The sequence below is a fragment of the Hippopotamus amphibius genome, chromosome 2 (assembly GCF_030028045.1).
Source record: "Hippopotamus amphibius kiboko isolate mHipAmp2 chromosome 2, mHipAmp2.hap2, whole genome shotgun sequence".
NCBI classification, from domain to species: domain Eukaryota; kingdom Metazoa; phylum Chordata; class Mammalia; order Artiodactyla; family Hippopotamidae; genus Hippopotamus; species Hippopotamus amphibius.
Window position 1 is genome coordinate 177159814 of NC_080187.1, and position 20756 is coordinate 177180569.

Here is a 20756-nt window from a genome sequence, read left to right on the forward strand (position 1 = left end):
GTTATTTCTTTAAAACAGCACACCCACTTAGTGGAAGTCATACTCAGGCAATGGTCTACGCTGCACACCACTAGAACCCAGGGCTCCTGCTCCCTTCACTCACTCACCCTGCTGGATGCTCAGCAGCCCCTCCTGTTAACAGGTGTGGCCCCATGCAGAGGCATGTACCAGCTTGTGCTTGGTACAATCTGAGACGCTCTCCAAGGCATTGCTTATGCAAAACATATCCTCAAAGTAATTCTCCCATCGACCTAAAGTAGTGCCGGAAATTTTCACTATCGCTTAATTTTTTTCCTATTAAGTAAGTAAGGACCTTGTTACTAGAGAGGAAAAATACACTGTTATTATCACCTAATGACATTTTAGCTCTGATTAGTTCATGTGCCAGGCCTCTCATTGCTCTCAACTCCCACAGCCTCTAGGATATAATTTTTATCATTGCATTCACCACAATGTATTAGAATGATCTCTTTCCCTGTTTGTCCAAGCCACTGTGAGCTCCCCCAGGCTATCTCCTGGTATAATGTCAGCCTGGCACATGATGGGCCCTCAAAAATATTGTTGAATCCAACTTAGGCAGCCCTGGGGAGTTCTGAACAGAGAGCCTAAAGCAGTCCAGGGATATGGAGTCTTGCAGTGAGCAACTGTTCCACCAAATGCAATACTTGATGGGCTTCTGCAAGGGATGAGAGGCCCACCAAAAACAAACTTGCCCCATCACAATTTGGTTAATGTTGACCAGTAGCTTACCTTTGAAGATGGGTAGACTCTATCTCTACTAAGATGAAGAGAATTACCCACAGCAATTAAAAGCACGTCAGGGACAGATCCAACTCTAACCTCATCCTCTAGTGTCCCTCATCCCAAAGAAACTGAGCCTGCTTCCTAGCGACAGGGTCTACATCATGCATATTTCTCATGTTCTTAAGAGTCCAGTACAGAGTCTGGCAAATATTAGGAACGGAAAAATAAGAGCTAACAATTATATAATGCTTACCATGTGCCAGATACAGTCCTCTAAGAATCTTATATGTGTGAACTCATGTAATCCTCATAACTATGAGGCAGATACCATTAACATCCCCATTTTACAGATGGGGAGTTTATATGACTTCCCCAAGGTCGCAGAGCTCCAGTCTACCCTTTTAAATATTTTGACTTAGTGCACTTAAGTGGGAGCGAATGAATAAGTCTCTCCCTGCACCATATTTTTATAGCAGATTGTTTGTACCTCCTGGTACAACACTTAAAGCACGGTTTCACCCACTAGACTGTCACTAGCGCGGTGTCATTCTTTGACTATCACCCACCCTTAGTTCCTAGAGCAGTATTACAGTACTTGCCACATCGTAGCAGGTCTACCGTGCGTACCTGTGGCCGCCAGGGGGCACTGTGGCCTCACGTCCTCTTCCCCCTCCCTGCGCCCCTGCGCAACCTGAGAGGGGCGGAGCCAGAGTTGGGCGGAGCCTCCGAGACACCCTAGGGGGAGCTATCCCGGCGGGCCTCGCGCGCGGCTGCGTTTGAATGGCCGTGAGTGGGGCTCTGTCCGGGAGCCGAGGGGTAGTCTGGGCTGCCCCGCGAAGTCGGTCAGCGTCTGGGCTGGGCGGAGGCGCCGCGGTACCATGAGGCGCCGGTAAGTGACGACCGGGCCTGCGCCAGTCCCGCGCCTGCGGCTGCCCTGCCGGGGCCGGGCTTCTTCTCGGGCCTGACCGCGCCCTGGGCCCACCTGCAGGCCCCGCGGCGGCCTCTGTTCCGCCCGGCCCGAGCCGGGCTGCCGGGGTCGGGGGTCGGGGCGGCGAGGTCGCGGTCTCCGGTGGAGCCCCCAGCCCGGCCGCGGCGAGGAGGGTCGAGGCGGCGGGCGCGAGGGGTCCGGGCCGGGCGAGGCGTGGACGGACCCTGCTGTCACGTATTTATCTTCGGGCGGAGCCAGCTTGCGCACCCCGCGGAGGGGGAAGGACGCCGGCGTCTGAGGCGCCCTGCTTGAGGACAGGTTCTCCCGAGAGCCGCCTAGGCCCGGCCGTGGTATTTCCTTATTTTCTGTCGGGTCCTTGCTTCCCTGACACATAACCTTTTGTTCAGCAGGACAAAAACTTGACATAACTGCATAAGAGTTGCTGACTGCAACTTTTAAAACCTCATTGTGTTTTCTGAAAAGTTCTTCTGTAACAGTACCTAGGCTTTTACCAAACGCTCTTAAATTGGCTTAAATATGGAGAAAACAAAGAGTTGATTTGTTTTCTTGTGGCTTGTAAAATTCCTTGAAAACAGAGGTGTCTATGTCAGTTTCTTTGAGATTAAAAAAAAAAAAAAGACTGTAACAGAAATTAGGTCTGTAATAATCACCAGTTTAGCACTGGCAAAGATTATGAGAAACTAGTCCACCTAATAGTTTAAATTTGTGTAGTTTGTCCTACTGTGTTATTTTTTAAACCAGCTTCAGACTTGAATCAGAACTTCATACATTGAGGCTTTTACTTGGCTAATAGCTAGCGTTGTAATCATAACATTGGTTAATATTTATTTTATGCTTTCTATATGCCAAGCACTGTTTTGAGAGCTTTGCTTTGTGACAGATACTATTATTATCCCCATTTTGACAAGAAGGAAACTGAGGCACAGAGAAGTTAAGTAACTTGTACAGGGTTACGCAGCTAATATAATTGGGACCCAAGCAGGCTGGCTCCACGCTTTTAGCTATACTGCTCTACTGCCTCCTTTATATGTGGCTCTTTTCAGTTTACAAAGCAGTTTCATTTCATTTACTTCTCTCAACTGGGGAGATAATATACGTGTGAGGTGCGTTCGTCTACATGCACACGCTATTAAATCGAGTTCTCTGCTCTTGGGACATACTTAAGTTTTGTGCGTTGAGCAAAAAAATCCGTTGGCTGTTTTAAGATAAATAGAATTTATAAAGTTCATGTTTGTGTTGTAGTGTATAGTTTTAATTCCTTTGTGTCATTTCCTAAAAGTGTAGAGAACTGTTTGAAACCTATGCATTCTTTAAGATATACCATTATACATTAATGTTTCTTTCTGAAAACTTATTGAGTGGTTACTCTGTACTTGGAATGATTAACTTAACTAATAACTCCATGACAAGAAATAGGATTCAAAAGCAATTAAGAAATCATCAGTGTACACTTATTTACAGCCGAGCATTTAAATTTAATACATCAGTTATCAAGCAGTGTTAGGCCCAATTGGTTATACAAAAGAAATGTGCCAGGGCAACAAACCTGAGGGAAGTTAGCCTAGTTTGGGATATAAAATTAACAATCACCACCACCAAAAAAAAAAAAAAAAAAGATATATGAGATATTCTTTATTAGTGCAGTGAGTATATGATGAACTGAACTGAGTAGATCAGTAGTGCTTCTGCAAGGAACCCAAACTGAAGAATGGATGTAGGGCACTGAATAGAAGTGTGAATGCGTATTTTATGAGAAAACAGTGTGTTCAAAGACTTGGAATTAGGAATGAAAATGGTTTTTATAGGGAACAGCAAGTCTGGTCTATTTGGAGAGTTCCTATTGAGAAAAATAGGATTATGGCAGAAGACTATGAGGAATGTTATTAAGATACATATGTCAAAGAAGTTTAGGTTTGACATATATGTAAAGCAGAGAGAGATATGATTTTAGAAGTTTAAAAACTTTTAAATCGGTGATTCTCAACTGCTGGCTGCTTTGCCCCTCAGGGGACATTTGGCAGTGTCACAACTTGGGGGGTGGGGTGCTACTGGCATCTAGTGGATAGAGGCCAGGAATGCTGCTAAACATCCTGCAATAGGACAGCCCCTCCGTGTGAAATAATTACCCCAGATGTCAGTGGTGATGAGGTTGAGAAACCCACTTTTAAGTTGTTTGCTTATATGCCCAGCCTCTGCTTCCATGTGCTGTAGATAAATATGAATGATATATTTTCAGAGCATGAGTACAAGCAATATTAAAGTTAGGGAGAAGCAGCCTCAAAGACCTCAAGAAGGCAGCTATTGTTGGATTCCTGGGGGAAAAGAGAAGCTTAAGGAGATAGGATAGGCGCAATGAGAATGAACAAGTAGTGGTAAAATGAGACAACTATTTAAACAATATTTTTTTTAAGTTTGAAAATAATGCATGTTCATTGTAGGAAATTTAGGAAATGTAGAGAAAGTGTAAAAAGAGCAAAAGCCACTTAGCTCTCAAGCAGGAAGAACAACCGTTAACATTTTCGTGTGATGGTTCCTTTCAAATCATTTTTTTGTGCTGATAGCTATTTTTCTTTATGAAAGTAGGATTATACATTTTTCTCCCTGTGGGTTTTCTTTTTTTTTTTTTTGACTCAACATATCATGAGTATTTCCCATTCTTTGAAAAATGCTCCTTTAAATGGTCAGTCTTCTTTGTTTTTTGTGTGTGTTCTTTTGAAGTTGGGAATTTTGTATTCAAAAGAGACATTTTGAAGGAGGAAATATTAGAACATAATGACTGATTAACTATAGGAAACAATAGGGGTAAAAGTGTATGGTATCTCCAAGATTTTAAATCTAGGAAACTAAAATAATGGTGCAGCGAGTGAAGTAAATTGGGATACTCATAATACTTTTCATCTTAGGTATGTAAACTGCCATTTACAGAGACACATAATGAGATTTTACTGAGGATCCTTGATGCCTGTCAGCCTACATTTTCCCTAAAACTCCTATAATTAATAATCTTCCTTTTCTTTTTTTTTTTTAACTTTTTGTTTTTTGTACTAAGCTTATTTTTCAGTTTTTCTTAGCAAGTCTTCCCCTTCTTGGAAAGGTTTTTTTTTGTTTTTTGTTTTTAATTAATTTATTTATTTTACTGGCAGTGTTGGGTCTTCGTTGCAGCACATGGGCTTTCTCTAGTTGCGGCGAGCTGAGGCTATTCTTCGTTGTGGTGCATGGGCTTCTCATTGCGGTGGCCTTTCTTGTTGCAGAGCACAGGCTCTAGGCGCATGGGCTTCAGTAGTTGTGGCACATGGGCTCAATAGTTGTGGCTCATGGGCTCTAGAGCGCAGGCTCAATAGTTGTGGCACACAGGCTTAGTTGCTCGGTGGCATGTGGTATCTTCCTGGGGCAGGGCTCAAACCTATGTCCCCTGCATTGGTAGGTGGATTCTTACCCACTGCGCCACCTGGGAAGTCCTGGAAAGGTTTTTTGAATTATGTTTTCTATTAGAATACTAAATAAGGCTCAAGTTTGTTGGTCATGAATCTTTACTTTGAAAGATTAAATGACTAGTTTGAGTTTTTTAAATGTATAGATTGCTAAAATTTATAAGCAAGAGGTGAGTATAACTCTTTCAGAGGAGGAGGAATTACCTTTAAAAATGCTTATCCACTGATGGGATGCCTCATTACATCACATCAATCTATGTTACATTGCTATTTTATCAATCATTATACTTGTTGATCTCTGTCAGTTAATTTGGTGCTTTGTGGAAAATGTATTTAGGAAAGTAAATCTTAAAAAAAAACCCTTAAAACTAATACAAATGATACTTGTACTGGAACTATACACTTTTCAAATTGGATAGGATGTAATTTGACTTTTTTTTTTTTTTTTACTATTGACTGTTTTAGTACTTCATGTTCATCCCCCACCCCTCACCACCCCCAGAATCTTCTCACTAATAGCTAATATCCATTAACTTTGGAGAAGTTTTGTATTTTCTTTGTTCTTGGGGCATGATGAGGATAGAGATGGGAGGAAGGGGTCTTCTGAAAGTTCTTCCCAGTTAGCCTCCCTATAATCACCTCTCTCTCCTTCAGCTTTACACACTGCCTAAAATTCTTTTTGCCTTTAACAAGTCACTCAGGAACCTCCACCTATGTATGAATCATGAATGCCCATTCTAGCATCTCTTCTAACTAGTATAATCTTAAAAGAGGCAGCCTGGTGTTTTATGGGAAAGGCTGTAACACTGGAAGTCACAGTTCTAAGCCTGCTTCTCCTATTAGTGGCTGAGTGTTCTTGGGAAAATCCCTTAATCTTATCTGTAGGTTGAAATTATCTCCAAGGTCCTTTCCAACTCTTAAGAGTCTGAATCTGTGAAGTATTTGCTTTTGTAATTACCATGGGGAGACGATTAGTCTTTCACATCTTAGTGTGAATTAATCATAGGTCATAAATGATTCCTTCCAAAGGCATTTGTAAAAGCTACTCCCATATAATAAGATTGGGGGAGGAATTTTAGAATGGAATTTAAATGTCACTAGAATACAAGCTCCAGGAAGGCAGGGAACTTTGTTTTGTTCACTTCTGTTTTCCCAGTGCCTAGAGTGGTAATTAGTATATAACATGTGTTAATATTTGTTGAATGAGTGAAGGAATGGGTTGTTTTTGAGGAAAGCTTGTTAGAGTACTGTACAGATGCTCTGAGTACCTTGAAGAACTCAGGATACAAATCAACCTGGTTACAATCCAATCATTCCTACAACATAAAAATACCTCCCAGTTGTTGTAAAGCATCCATTGTTCACTTGGCTGCCTTTCAGAACTATTAAGTAATCCCTGTCTTGACAGCCCATCATGCTCACAAAGTGCAGTTTTGTCCATCACCAGATCTTACTTTAGTGCCAGCTTGATTTTTTAATGTGCCTTTTACTCTTATTTGCAAAAATCTCTGCTCTGCCTATTCCCTATACCACTTCATATCATCATTAACAGTGTATTTAATGTTATCGCAAAAATAAATCATAATTGATTAAAATTTGACCTGTCATCTGTGGAGGATTCATGACACAGCAGTTAGAAACTAGTACTCTTGGCCTTCTGATTCCAGTCATCCTAATTCTACAACTGCCATATAAAATAATCTTAAGGAATATTTTTAACCATATGATCCTTATACAAAGCTTCTTAGTGAGCCTATTTTGTCTACAACTAAAATCCAAGATTCTGGACCCAGCATTCAGCGATTCTGCATTTTAGCCAGTCTACCTTTCTAGTCTGTTCTAGTCTTTCCCCTACAGTGACCTGGACTGTAAATTTTTGTTTTTTGCTTTTTTTTTGGCAATGCCCCACGGCTTGCAGGATCTTAGTTCCCCAACCAGGGATCGAATCCGGGCCCTCGACAGTAAAAGCCCAGAGTCCTAACCACTGGACCACCAGGGAATTCCCTGGACTCTATTTAATTATTGAATAGTTGTAGATAATAATGAAACAAAAAAAACACACAGTTATTCTTACCTAGAAGGTATAAGGAGAGGCTGACAGACTATTTCTCAAGAAGCCTTGTATTTTTCTTTGCTGGCAGACATATTTGAAAACTAAATAATAATCAGGAGGAAATTAAGTATATACGTATAGTATATGTGTTTAGTGGTATTAGTTGACTGCTTAGTGAGACTGACTATATAATTCTGTGCCCACAACATTGGATGGTTTATCAGTCTGGATGGGCTAGGTTATTTTGCAGTAACAAAGAACCACCATATCTCAGTGGTTTAAAATAACAAAGAATTATTTCTTCCCAATTTATATTACATGCGAGTTGTCTGGAGGCTCTACTCTGTGTTGTGCTTGCTCAGGAATACTGAGCAAGTCATATGACCATGCCTAACTTCAAGATGATGGGCAAGTATAAACCTATCATGTATCTGAAAGGAGAATTGGAATATCATGACACAATTTTAGTGTTTACTACAGTTGGGGCACCCATTGACTTTTTTTTTTGTTTATTTGGTTTTGGTTTTGGTTGGAGAGGAAAGGTTGCTTTATTCAGGAGGTTGGCAGCCTGGGAAGAAGGTGGACTCATGTCCAAAAAACAACTCCCCCCTTTGACATTTTTTAATATGTTGTTACTCTTCTCTCCCAGCTGACTGTTGTTTCTCATGGTTGACTTAATCATTCTTTAGATATGTTTCATTTATCAGCTGTTCATTAAGTACCCGCTATATGTCAGGCACCATTCTAGATACAAATGACTGGTTCCTGGTCTCATGGAGTTCACAGTCTAGTGGGAGGACATGGACAAGAAGCAAATAAGTTAATTTCAGATAGTGATAAGTGCTATGGAGGGGAAAATAAGGTACTGCTATAGCGAATGGTTGGTGGTGAGGGTGGGGTTATCCTTAATTGGTGGTCAGGGAAATCTTCTGGGGTGGGTGACATTTGAGCTGAGAAGCAGCAGCCCTGAGAGTATATGGGAGGAATATTTTAAGCAGAAGGAATGCCACAAAATGGAAGTGAGCTTGATGTGTTTAAGGACAGAAGACCAGTGTGGCTGAAGCATTTAGGAGGAAACTGACACTGTAGTCCAAGGGAGAGATGATGGTAGTTTGGTCTAGGATAGTGATAATGGAAATAGAGAGAAATGGACAGTTTGGTAATATATTTAAAGGCATAGTCAGTGGATTGGATGTAGGGAATTTAGGAAAAGAGAAATCAGGGATGAATCCTTTGGTTTGGGCTTGAGCAACTGGGAAAATGATGGTTCCATTTACTGAGTTAGGAACAGTTAGGAGGAGCAGATTTGAGAAGGTGGATATTAAGGATTCTATTTTCAATATATTAAGTTCAAGAATGATAACTGTTAGACATCCAAGTGGAACTGACTCATAGGAAGTTGGAGATAGGAGTCCAGAGTTTAGAAGAAACATTGAGACAAGTGATTTTTTTTTTTAATGAAGCTAATATGTTAAATTTGGTGACAGTTACGTCTTAGACCTGAAAGTCATTATATCTCCTTAAAGCTGTGTGTGATTCCTCTGGAGAAGGGAGCATTCCCTAAGAGAAGGGAGTGTTTTTAAACTTCAGTATATGTTCTGATTTCAGCCCAGGAGATAATGGTGGTAACAAACCTTTGTAACTGATGGGATATATGGTAATCCTCACAAGCATTCGAGTATAAGAAGCATTAAGAACCATTGTTATAAAAGGACACTAGCATCATTTTCTGTTGATTTCTTCATTTCAATCTCAAAGGGCAATCTACCCTAATATTTAGGCTCTTAGGGTATACTTCACTCTATTGATTTCAAAATTAGGAACATGTATTATAAACTGGTAACACTACTCCAAATCATGAAGACAGGGTGTTAAAATTAGTTTATATCAGCGTGTCCTTTTTGAGTGTTGTGTGCCTTATTGGCATATCCTTTCACATATATAGAGTCTGTCTATCTTAAAAGCATCAGGAATACCTTTAGTAGGTAAACAAGGGGTCAAAAAGGATCCTTCTAGAGATGTTGTTTTATGTATATGTATATATATTTACATTTCTGAGTTTAAGAAGACAATTGGAAAGGATTAGAGTGTTTTTCCTCCCTGTGAATATTTCCAGAAAAATAATGGAATGTTCTAACAGGGAAGGTAAGGGATATTCATCAGAGCATGCTAAGATAATTATCTACAGGGCTTAAGAAACCCTAAGTCTTCCCAAAGATTTGGGTGTTTATATAGCCATAAGAAGAGAAATATATAATATATTTTCATTTAGTTAAAACATAATTAGGAGTTTGGAATTAACATATACTACTATATATAAAATAGATAAACAACAAGGACCTACTGTATAGCACAGGGAACTCTATTCAATATCTTGTAATAACCTATAGTGGAAAAGAATCTGAAAAAGAATATATATAACTGAATCACTTTGCTGTACACCTGAAACTAACACAACATTGTAAATTAACTATACTTCAATTTTTAAAAAATGGTTAAAAATAAAACATAAGGGATTTCCCTGGTGGTCCGGTGGTTAAGACTCAGTGCCTCCAACACAGGGGGCCCTGGTTCGATCCCTGGTCGGGGAACTAAGATCCCACATGCCATGTGGTGTGGCCTAAAGATTAAAAACAAAACAAAACAAAACAAACAAACAAAAAACCCCATAATACTCGCATTTGATTTAAAAAGTCCAAAAAGGAAGTTACCCTTTCACCTCATCCCCCAGTCACACATATCCTCTCTCTAGAAATGACTTTTGTCCCCAGTTTCTTGTGTATCATTCCAAAGATACTCAGTGAATATATAAGCATTCACGTACACTTTATTTTTTATTTAAATAATAGCATACTGTTCTGTACTTTATCTCCCCCTGCCCACCAACTTTCCAGTAAAAGGCATAAAGTCACTAAAAAAATTGTCTATAGGTCCAAAAGTATTAATAAAGGTAATGATAAACAAACACCTAGTTATCAAAATTTAGCTAACTTTGTTTTCCCATTATTAGTCTCAATTCCTTAGTGTGGAATACTCAGTGGACTTAATTATCATAGCTGAGGAGTAGGTGGTGGAAATGATAATTCCCACTCAGTATCAATTTTGTACTTTTTATTTCAGGGTGGCTTAGTCATAAGAGAGTTGGAATTCAGTTTGGTGTAATTGATTGAAATGATGTATCATCATGTTGTACCCACTGAATTGCCGGAAATCTATATTTTCATGCTTGACCCGCCTTCCTGAATTTGACATTATCTCTCAAACCAGCCTTCCATGGGAAACTGAATTAAGAGAAGGTGGTGATATGAATCACTCAGCAAATAAAAAAGCCCTTGGGGTTTACTCCAGGTACTAGTAGTTTTGAGTTATTAAGAACATGGAATCAGAATGACGGTACTTAAGTTTTATGATTTGAATATTTAATGATATCAGGCTCTGATAACTTGGTAAATTCATTTCCTCAATAGGAATAAACCTAGAAATGTACTAGAAAATCATGTTTCTTACACCAAGGCAACTTTCTTCATTAGTGATGTTTCTATGTAACGTAATAAGAGCTAACACAGAGTGATTAACCACGTGCAAGACATAGTGGTAAGTGGATTATTTTATTTAATTCTCACAACTCTACTCTGAAAATAGGTTAAGTAACTTGCCTGATATTGCATTAACTAGTAAATGGTTAAAGCAGGACTCAAACCCAGGAAGTCTAACTCACCCAAGACTTGTGTTTCCCCATTGCCACATACTGCCTAGTCCTTACGGTTTAATCACATAAGAAAAATAAAATTTATATTAAATATTTCAAAAGCAAACTATAGCATGATATTGTTTATTGTCTGTCAAATTTTCAAAGGGAAAAATTGATAATACAGAACCTTCTGTTATTGAGAGTGCTGATAGTGTTCATTCTCTACCTCTGTTGGCAGGAGTCTGGGTCTAGAGGGCAGCTGTTCATTTCTGCCACATTTGCCAAGCTTACATAGTTACCCAATTTAGAAAATATAAAATTTAAAATAGAAGTTTAAAAGCATTTTCTTTGAAAACTACTTGGAATACTTTGGATAGATTGGTTGAAGGCAGGTGACTCAAAAAAACTTCCTGTCAAATTCAGTGTTGGTTAGAAAGCTAAAGATCAGTGAAGCATAACTGTAACAGTTTAGGCTTTTGCACTGATAATGCTTTGTGAGTGTCATTAAGTTCTTGAGCCACTTTAAAGAAATCCAAAGTAAAAATTATAGATTATGCTTATGCATTATTTTTAGATTTTAAATTAAAATGTTTAAGGTATATGTATACATCTGTCACTTTTTTTCATGCACCATAATTTTAAATGATTTTTTTTGATCATTTTGAATGACCAACCACCACTCCTAGTCACATTACATGAAAGGGCCCTTACTATATATTTCAAGAGCTCTAAAACCATATTTTTCAACCCAGAAATATGTTTATTCAAAGGAAATAATCAAATGTGTACAAATACTTCTTTATACAAATATTCATCTAGTATTTTCTGTAGTAGCAAAAACAAAACATCCAAATGATAAAATATTTATATATTAAATCATTTTCAAAAACAATTTTTCATATGTAGGAAAGTATATGTCAATGGCAAAATGCAGCGTATAAAACTAACAGCATGAGAGGAAAAGCACCAGAATATTATTGATGGTTGAATTACTGCTGATTTTTTTGTTTTAATTCAATTTATTTTAAACTAAGTAACATTTGTATGAAATGCAAAATTTGGTATAAAGAGGGTGTAAAGTAACAAGTTTCTCAGCTGGTCCCCAGCTTTGCAGTTCACCTCTGAGGAAACATTCATTGCTTGCTGAAATATTCTAAAGTGAGAGAGATAATTTTTATCAATGTTTATATCTGATTTTTTTTTTTCTGTTATGCAACACGCTTCCTTCTGCTTCCAAATACAAGGATGTGGAGTGAGGGAGGGAGGGATAGGACATAGTCTTCCTGTGCACAGTTTTTGTTTCTGTCTCTTTCCCCCTCCCCTGCCTTTCACAGTACTGTTGTTGAGACAAAGCTGACTGTATTACAGTCATTAAAGGGAACACCACCTCTAGCCCAGGGCACAAGAACGTGCCATTTTAACTATATCTTTGAGAACACTGCAGTGTGTGTATATATATATATATAGCCCACATATAAGCTTTGCTCATTGAAGTAGTCTAGTATTTTATCTAGTTCTTTTTTTCCTTCTTCTTATATTTTAATTATATTTTGGCCGCACCATGCAGCATGTAGAATCTTAGTTCCCCAACCAGGGATCGAACCCACACCCCCTGCAGTGGAAGCACAGAGTCTTAACCACTGGACTGCTGGGGAAGTCCCTCTTATCTAGTTCTTATAACATGTAAAATTTTAATCATGTAGAAAAATAGAGAGGATGGTATCATGAACATCCCAATTACTTAGCTTTAACAGTTACCAACATTTCTTGTTTCATTGATTTTCCCTGTATCTGTGCAAATCTTACACATCATCTTTGTTCATCTGTATATGTATCTCTAAAAGACTGTCTTAAAAAAAAAAAGACATAACCACAATGCCATTCAACTGGAAATAATAATTTCTTATTCTCATACACTGCTGTTGGGAATGTAAAAGGGTACAACTTTTAAAAGGTTGGCAATTTTCTTAAAAAGTTAAACATAACACCTTCCATATGGCCCAGCCATTCTATTCTTTAGGTATTCACCCAAGAGAAGTGAAAGTATCTGTTCATACTAAGATTTGTACATGACTGGTCATTGGAGTTTTATTAGTAATAGCCCAAACTGGGAGCAACCCAAATATCCATCAGCAGGTGAATGGATAAACAAATTGTGGTACATCCATACAGTAGAATACTGTACTGCTCTGCAATAAAAAGGAATGGACTATTGATACATGTAACGGCATGGATGATTCTCAAAATAATTGTGTTGAGTGAAAGAAACCATCTCCCTCCAAAAAAAGAGTATGTACTGTATGATTCCACTTATATAAATTCTAGAAAATACAAACTAGTCTATAGTGACAGAAAGCAAATCAAGTGGTGAGGAGAGATTGAAAAGGGGCGCAGGAAATTTTGGGAGATGATGGGTAGGGTCACTATTGATTGTGTTAATGGTTTAATGGCTGTATATGTATACATACATACACTTTAAATGTGTGCAGTTTGTTATATGTTAGTTATAATTTAGAGTTATAAGCAAATAATTTTTAATATCACGTTTCCAGTTGATATTCAAATTTCCCTGATTCTAACACATCTTAACAGATTTTTTTCCCACTAGGACACATACTATATTTAGTTGATACAGTCTTTTTTGATGTGTGGGTTCCTCCTCCTCTTTTTGTTTTCCTTGCAGAGTATTTGTTAAGAAAACTGAGTTTTGTGTCCCAGCGAATTTCTGTATTCTGGATTTTTTATAATTACATCCTCATGGTAGTGCTTAGCAGGTTCCTCTCTGGTGTATTTCCTTTAAACTGATAGTTGGTAACAGGTAATTGAGCCTTGATTATGTTTAGGTTAGATTTTTTTGACAAGGATACTTAATAGTAGTGTTGTGTAGTATTTCCTATTGAATATATCACATCATCAGGAGGCATATAATGTCTGGTTGTCTCCTTCTTTGTAATGCTAAAGTTGTCAGCTCATCTATCCATTATAAAGTGATTTGGATGTTGTCTACCTGATCTCTCCGTTATAAAGTTCCCCATCAGCTTCTGCATCTGTTTTTGCTTTTTATTCATGCCCAAATTGAACAACCATTTCTGGAGAAGAACTGAAAATATGGAAACAAGGAAAGCTTTAGATTTTGATTTTTGAGTACATGAGAGTTTTTATTTTTTTAACTATGGTTGCTTAAATAGGATCTTTCCTTCATTTCATTTTCACAATTTCCTGTTTATCTTCAGGACTCAGATCTACTATAACCTGAGACACATTTCTGGATATTTCACAGCCCCTCAGATTAGATGTACTACTAATGCTTTTTTAGCAACCTATACTATTTCTCTTTTATAGCACTTACTGTTTTATGTTTGTCAGCTTTCTTTCCCGCCAGGCTGTGAGCTTCTTGAGAAATAAGGCATACACTTATTAATCTCTTGACATATAGTAGGTGCTCAGTAAATGCATGTTGAATTGAATACGTATGCTTTCTTTCCTTTAATCATTTAAAAAGTGAACCTTAAAATACTAGTATACTTTGATCGGGATGATACTCATATGCTCACTGTTGCCTTATTGATTTTGTCTGGATGATCTGTCCACTGATGTAAGTAAGGTGTTAAAGTCACCTACTGTTATTATGTTATTGTCAAACTCTCCCTTTATGTCTGTTAACTTGCTTTATATATTTAGATGCTCCCACGTCTGCAGGTTTTCTTATTCTTTTGGAGTAAGGCAGGAGTAAAACATCTTTGCTTTTATAGGTGAGTAAAATGAGGCTCAGATGTTCATGTTGTTGGTTAAGTGGGAAAGCTGGGAATTTGAACACGGGTCTGTTTGACCTAATCTTTTAGCTACACTAGCCTTTAAGGTTGTATGCGTCTTTAATTTTTCACCCAGATAGTAAGTTGTGATTCCTGCTGCATAGTGAGCAGAAAGATTTCTAGAGAGCTGAGTCAGGCAGGAGGAACATGGAAGCCTTTGAAGATTAAGCTTTTAACTCCCACTGGCCTCCAAGTGAGGGCATTCACCTCACGTCATTGTTCAGGGAGAGCACCGAGGACATCTTGTGTCCTCAGGGCCGGACACAGCCCACATGGACGAGTAGAATAAAGAGAAAGCCAGAAGGGCAGGCTTTAGTAACCACTTGTCAAAACAGATATATGTTCCAGATGCTTTGAGGAATGTTTCTGGAACCTCTAGGACTGAAGTGTGGACCTCAGTTTCTTAGAGAAAAAAGAATGGATGTGGGCCTCATGAGCCATATTTCTTACTTCCATCAAGTGAGTTCTGAATGTCCAAGGAGCTTAGTGAAAAGCTATTAATGACGTGTTCTGCACCCCAGTTTTTTAAAGTCGGGTTATTGAGATATTATTTACGTGGGCTTCAACATATGCACAGTTGTAAAATAACTACCACAATCAAGATACAGAACATGTCCCTCACCACAAAAAGTACCCTCTTATTCCTTTGTAGTCAACATCTCCCTTCTCCCAGACTCTGGCAAGAAATTGATATTTTTGTTTCCCTATAATTTTGCCTTTTCTAGAATGTCATAAAAATGAGGTATAGTATGTAGCCTTTTGAATCTGGTTTATCTTATTTAGCATAATGTGTCTGAAACTTGTGTTGTCATGTTTTTCAATAATTTTTTTCTTTTTATTGCGGAATAGTTGATACAGAAAGTCAATCTAGGAAAGTAAACATTTTAACTGGGGCAGGGTGGGGGTGACCATACATCCCAGTTTGCTTGGGACAAACCTGGTTTATGCCTATTGACCCAGAATAATTTTTAATAGTATTTCCTTTTACTATCAAATGTGTGCTGGTTTGGCTGATAAATTATATGGTTGTTGTAAACTGAGTGACAAGATATGGTCATAGTTCATTGCTCTACAGTGTTGTCAAATTTGCCTTCCAAAATACCAGAGTTGTATATATTTATATTTCATATAAATATTATCAGTGATAATAGCAGTAATAACGTGCATGTAATCTTATTTTGATCTTCACAGCAGTCTCATTTTGCATTTGAGAAAACTGATTCAGAATATAATAAATGATCTGCCAAAAATCATGAGAGTGAAAGTGATGAAACCTACATTGTCTATCTACACATTTACCTGTAGTATCTCATATTGACTGAGTGACGGTATAGTATATCAGTTAAGAGTGGGGGCAATGATGACAGAATGCCTGGATTCTAGTCATGACTCCTACTGCTTTTTTGCTATTTGACCGTAGGCACATTACATAATCTTTCTGTGCCTTAGTTTTCCTCGTCTATAGAAAGGGCATAATATGATATAGCTGCAATGCCTATGGCTAGCATGTGGTAAGCTTTTGATAAAGGTTGCTATTATTTTTAATGATATTACCATTGTTTCATTAACACTGTTGCAAAAGAAGCTCCCTCCCTCCTTTCTCCGATGTAAAAATAATAGTATGGAATGTTTTGCTCAACTTCCCTTATAATTTAAAAAAATTATTAATCTCTAATAGTATCATACCTGCTTATGGAGGTCTTTGATATTTAGATAAATATTGACAGTTTAGTCTTGATGTAGTTAAATCAATTCCACAAACTCTGTTCCTTGGTATATCTGCATTTTTGGAATTTTATATGTATTGGTCAAAATTAAAAAAAAAAGTTTTTAAAGTAGGATGGTGGCTAAGTTTGGAAATCAGAGTTAAATAAAATTACGGCAGGCTCCTCAGAGCCTTATTTAATATATATAATTAATTTCCAAGAAGCAGTTTAACATCGAGCATATCTAAATTTATGTGGACAGAGTAAAACATCCATTAAAATCTATGTGGATACGCTAAACATAATTTGGGAAATTCTGTAGTAAACAGGAGGGACCTTTTAGAGATTTGGGGATCTTGCTATCAATACCATAGCTTGCAACGGCTGATTTATAGGAACCAGGAAGAGACTGGAGGCAAGAAAATCAAATAATTCGTACAATAATTAGGCTTGAAGTGATTGGGCTAGCATTCTGACACTGGGAAAGGGAAGGTCTAAATGGATCTGTGAAATATTTTGAAGAAGAAAAACTTAGTGATTGACTGGAAGGATGGAGAGGGGAGTCAAAATAACTCCTAGGTTTCTAGTCTGAGAGAAATTTTTTTTTAATTTATTTATTTATTTGAGAGAAATTTGATGCCAGTAGTTTAAAATTTGGTAGCTAGGAGGGCCAGCTAGTTGGCCCGATGCTGGAAGAGATTGAAGAGGTTTGTTCTAGATGTGTTGACTTGGACCTCGCAGTGGCAGATTAGGAAGTCAAATATGTTGAAATTAGAAGAGAGTCTGGGTCTACAGAAATAACTGAAGTTATGAAAGCCTATTTTTCCAACTTTAGTGTAGAGAGAAGAGAGTTGTTGAAGGAAAAGGAACCAAAAAGGAGTAAGGGAACAAGGAGAGTCGATATAGCACTGTGTTGCAGCACTATTTACAATAGCCAAGACATGGAAGCAACCTAAATGTCCATCGACAGATGAATGGATAAAGAAGATGTGGCACATATATACAATGAAATATTACTCAGCCATAAAAACGAATGAAATTGAGCTATTTGTAGTGAGGTGGATGGACCTAGAGTCTGTCGTACAGAGTGAAGTAAATCAGAAAGAGAAAAACAAATACCGTATGCTAACACATATATATGGAATCTAGAAAAAAGGTACTGATTAACCCTGGGCCAGGGTAGGAATAGAGTTGCAGACGTAGAGAAGGTGGGATAGGGAGGGGGAGGGAGGCTTGAGAGGGAGGGGATATGGGGATATGTGTATGCATGTGGCTGATTCACTTTGTTGTACAGCGGAAACTGACACAATACTGTAAAGCAGTTATACTCCAGTAAAGATTAAAAAAAAAAAAGATAGTGCTGTGTCCTGTCAACAGAAAGATTGAGGGTGGGAAGAATGATGGGATGAAAAAGCTAAATGGTGATGAAGAATGAGCAAAGTTCATAGAGTTGTCTTGGCTGACCTCAGTGGGCATCATCAGTGCTCCAGAAGGCTCCCTCATAGCTTCAAGTAACCTTGAAGATGCAATATTTTCAGATGAGAGGGCAGACTAAAAACAAGTTTATAAAGGGTTAAAGAGAAAATGGAAACTAAAAAGCACTCATTGTAGAAATTTGGCAGGAAAGAGAAATAGAGAAAGAGTATAGGAGTTGATAGGGGAAACCTGAGCAAGTTTGAAAACAGAAGGGGAGGAATCAGTTCAAAGGGAGACATTGAAGATATAAAAGCATGTGTGGGAGCTAAGTCCCAAGTGAGGTGAGAAGGCAAGAATTGGGAAAGTTAGATGGAGTTGCCCTAATTTTGGAAAAGTTAAAATAAATTCTTCCTATGAAATGTTACCTTTGTGTTAGCGTTTACACCTTTCTCACTTTTTTACTCTAAGGTAGTTATATAATTTAGTTGGTTTTTATAAGATGGTGACCTCATTAAGTTAGAATATTATTCAGATTATGAAAATAGTTCATGTTCATTGTATAAAATAGAGAAATATGTAAATGAATGAAAAAACCTACCTATAATTCCACCAGCAATAAGTAACTTCTGTTAATGTTTTGATAGAGCTCTTTTGAATGGATTGATTTTATATATACATATAGCTTTTGAAAAACCAGAATTATACTGTGTGTTCAATTTTCTATCCTGCTTTTTATAATACTGTTATTTTTTGAACCTTATCCCACTTCATAAGACATTCTTTGAAAATAGTGTTTTAAATATTCCATTGTAAGCACTGGTCCCATTTGAGTTAGCTTTGGCATTCTCAATTCCTTTTTTCATCACCTTGTTTTTTAACTTGATCCAAATTCCATTATTTATCTTAGGTGCTACAGATAGCAAAGCATTTATTGAGAGGCTGGTAGCTGAATTTAGGAGGAAAGAATCAGTATCCCCAGGCCCTAAAGATTGTCCCAGAAAATCCCATCTTTACCTCCTTTTCCTCTTCCCTGCACTGAAATTCTTGAGAGAAAAAGTTCATGTTCATCCTTCCCTTTCATTTTTTGTGTGGCAGCTGGGTCATGGGGAAACTTATGATTTGTCTTTAAGCCCTGATGGGCCCTAGAAGAGAGAAAAAAAGGTTACTCTTATAGGATAAGGGAAGGATGGAAAGTAGGGCTCCCTTATAGTACAATTCATTTGTCCCTCTCGTCTTCTCCTCAGAAAAATTAGCAATCTCATCTTATTTGGCTTCTTTGGTTATTCAGGATTGAAAATGTTCACTCTGTTGTACTTGGGAATGAACTGGATTCAATTAATGAGAACAAATATGTGGTAGAATGGCACAGATTCTATGCCCTACACTCTGCCACTAACTACCTAAGTGTCTTTGGGCAAGTGACTTGATCTCTCTAGGTGAAAAAAAATATTAGGCTGAAGCTTTAAATTCTAAAACCTCTTTCTTTCTTTTTATTTACTTATTTTTTTAAATTTTTGGCTGTGTTGGGTCTTCATTGCTGTGCACGGGCTTTCTCTAGTGTGGTGAGTGTAGGGGCTACTCTTCGTTGTGGTGTGCTGGCTTCTCATTGTGGTGGCTTCTCTTCTTGCAGAGTGTGGGCTCTAGGCACGTGGGCTTCAAGCAGTTGCAGCACGAGGGCTCAGTAGTTGTGGCTCACAGGCTCTAAAATGGAGGCTCAATAGTTCTGGTGCATGGACTTAGTTGCTCCTCGGCATGTGGGATCTTCCCAGACCAGGGATCAAACCCATGTCCCCTGAGTTGGCGGGCAGATACCTAACCATTGAGCCACCAGGGAAGTCCTTTATTTCTTACTTATATTTTTTATTACTATACAGTAGTGGTCAGTTTTCAGCCTTAAGACTCTTAGGGAATACAATTCATGCCCTTTGTGATAGTGAGAGTGACTCTGTGGTGGTGATTGGAGGAGAATCACTGATACCAGGAATATTAATTATTCAATATTATAATTCTTTGTACAACCATGCTTTGCTTTTCAAGACAAGGAATGAAATTGCCTAGTGAAATTGCAGAGTTAAATACAGTACAAATAATGTACTGTAGTGTATTGATGTAAAAAGAAAGCTTAAGTTAATTTGATCTCAAGCCTGTGACTTATTAGAGACAAAAGTCCAGACATATTTCATTCTTGTAGATGAGCTTTTCTCTTTGTGAGTAGATAGGGAGTTATCTATCTAAGTAACACTTAGAACTACTTAATCTTATGATTTGGTAGCCATTGTAATAAATTATGTGAATAGATCCCTTTTCATCTTTCTGGTAGGAGATCAGTATTATATAAAGGGAATTCATCCCTCCAGCTCCTTCTACATGCCACTATTTTTCTACCATCTCAAGGAAATACCTATAAGCAATCACTTTATTGTCTTCATTTAAGAAAATATGCACTATATCCAAATTCAGAATGGTTATCAGTTAGTATTTTTTTTTCTGTTCTCAATATCTCCTAGCCCTTGCTTTTATTCTCTTAAGGCCTTGTTTCCTTTTATTCTTTTTTCATTAAAAGATTGTCATTTCCAGTTTCTATTATCACTGCCTTCGACCATTCTTAATCCCACTGCAGATTATTCCCTTACTGTGTATTATCAAATGGCACTAAAGAAACACCTAGAAGCCTCAATAATTGCTTTAAACTATTTGAATAGGACTGTCATATGCTCTTAGGGAAAAGGATAATCCTATGTTATTGCCCAGGAAAGGTACTACAAAATGTACAAGACATAAAGCTAAGTGGAATTTGTAGTGTAAAAAATCCTTTGTAATGAGACTTTACTATTATAATTTTGATAATTTCCTTCCTTTTTTTTAAATCTTTAAGCAAATATAATTTATGTACCATAAAATTTACCTGTTTTAAATGTACAGTTTATTGTTTATAAGTACATACAGAATTGTGC

General features: G+C 37.7%; 1 protein-coding gene across 1 annotated transcript in view; it reads left to right on the forward strand.

Moving 5' to 3' along the window:
- Nucleotides 1–1401: 1401 nt before the first annotated feature.
- The window catches only part of KATNBL1 (katanin regulatory subunit B1 like 1), a 49078-nt gene continuing 29723 nt past the window's right edge, over nt 1402–20756 (forward strand). The window contains exon 1 of the mRNA XM_057721474.1: nt 1402–1633. The gene's annotated coding sequence lies outside the window, so the exon portion shown is untranslated. The remainder of the gene's footprint in view (nt 1634–20756) is intronic.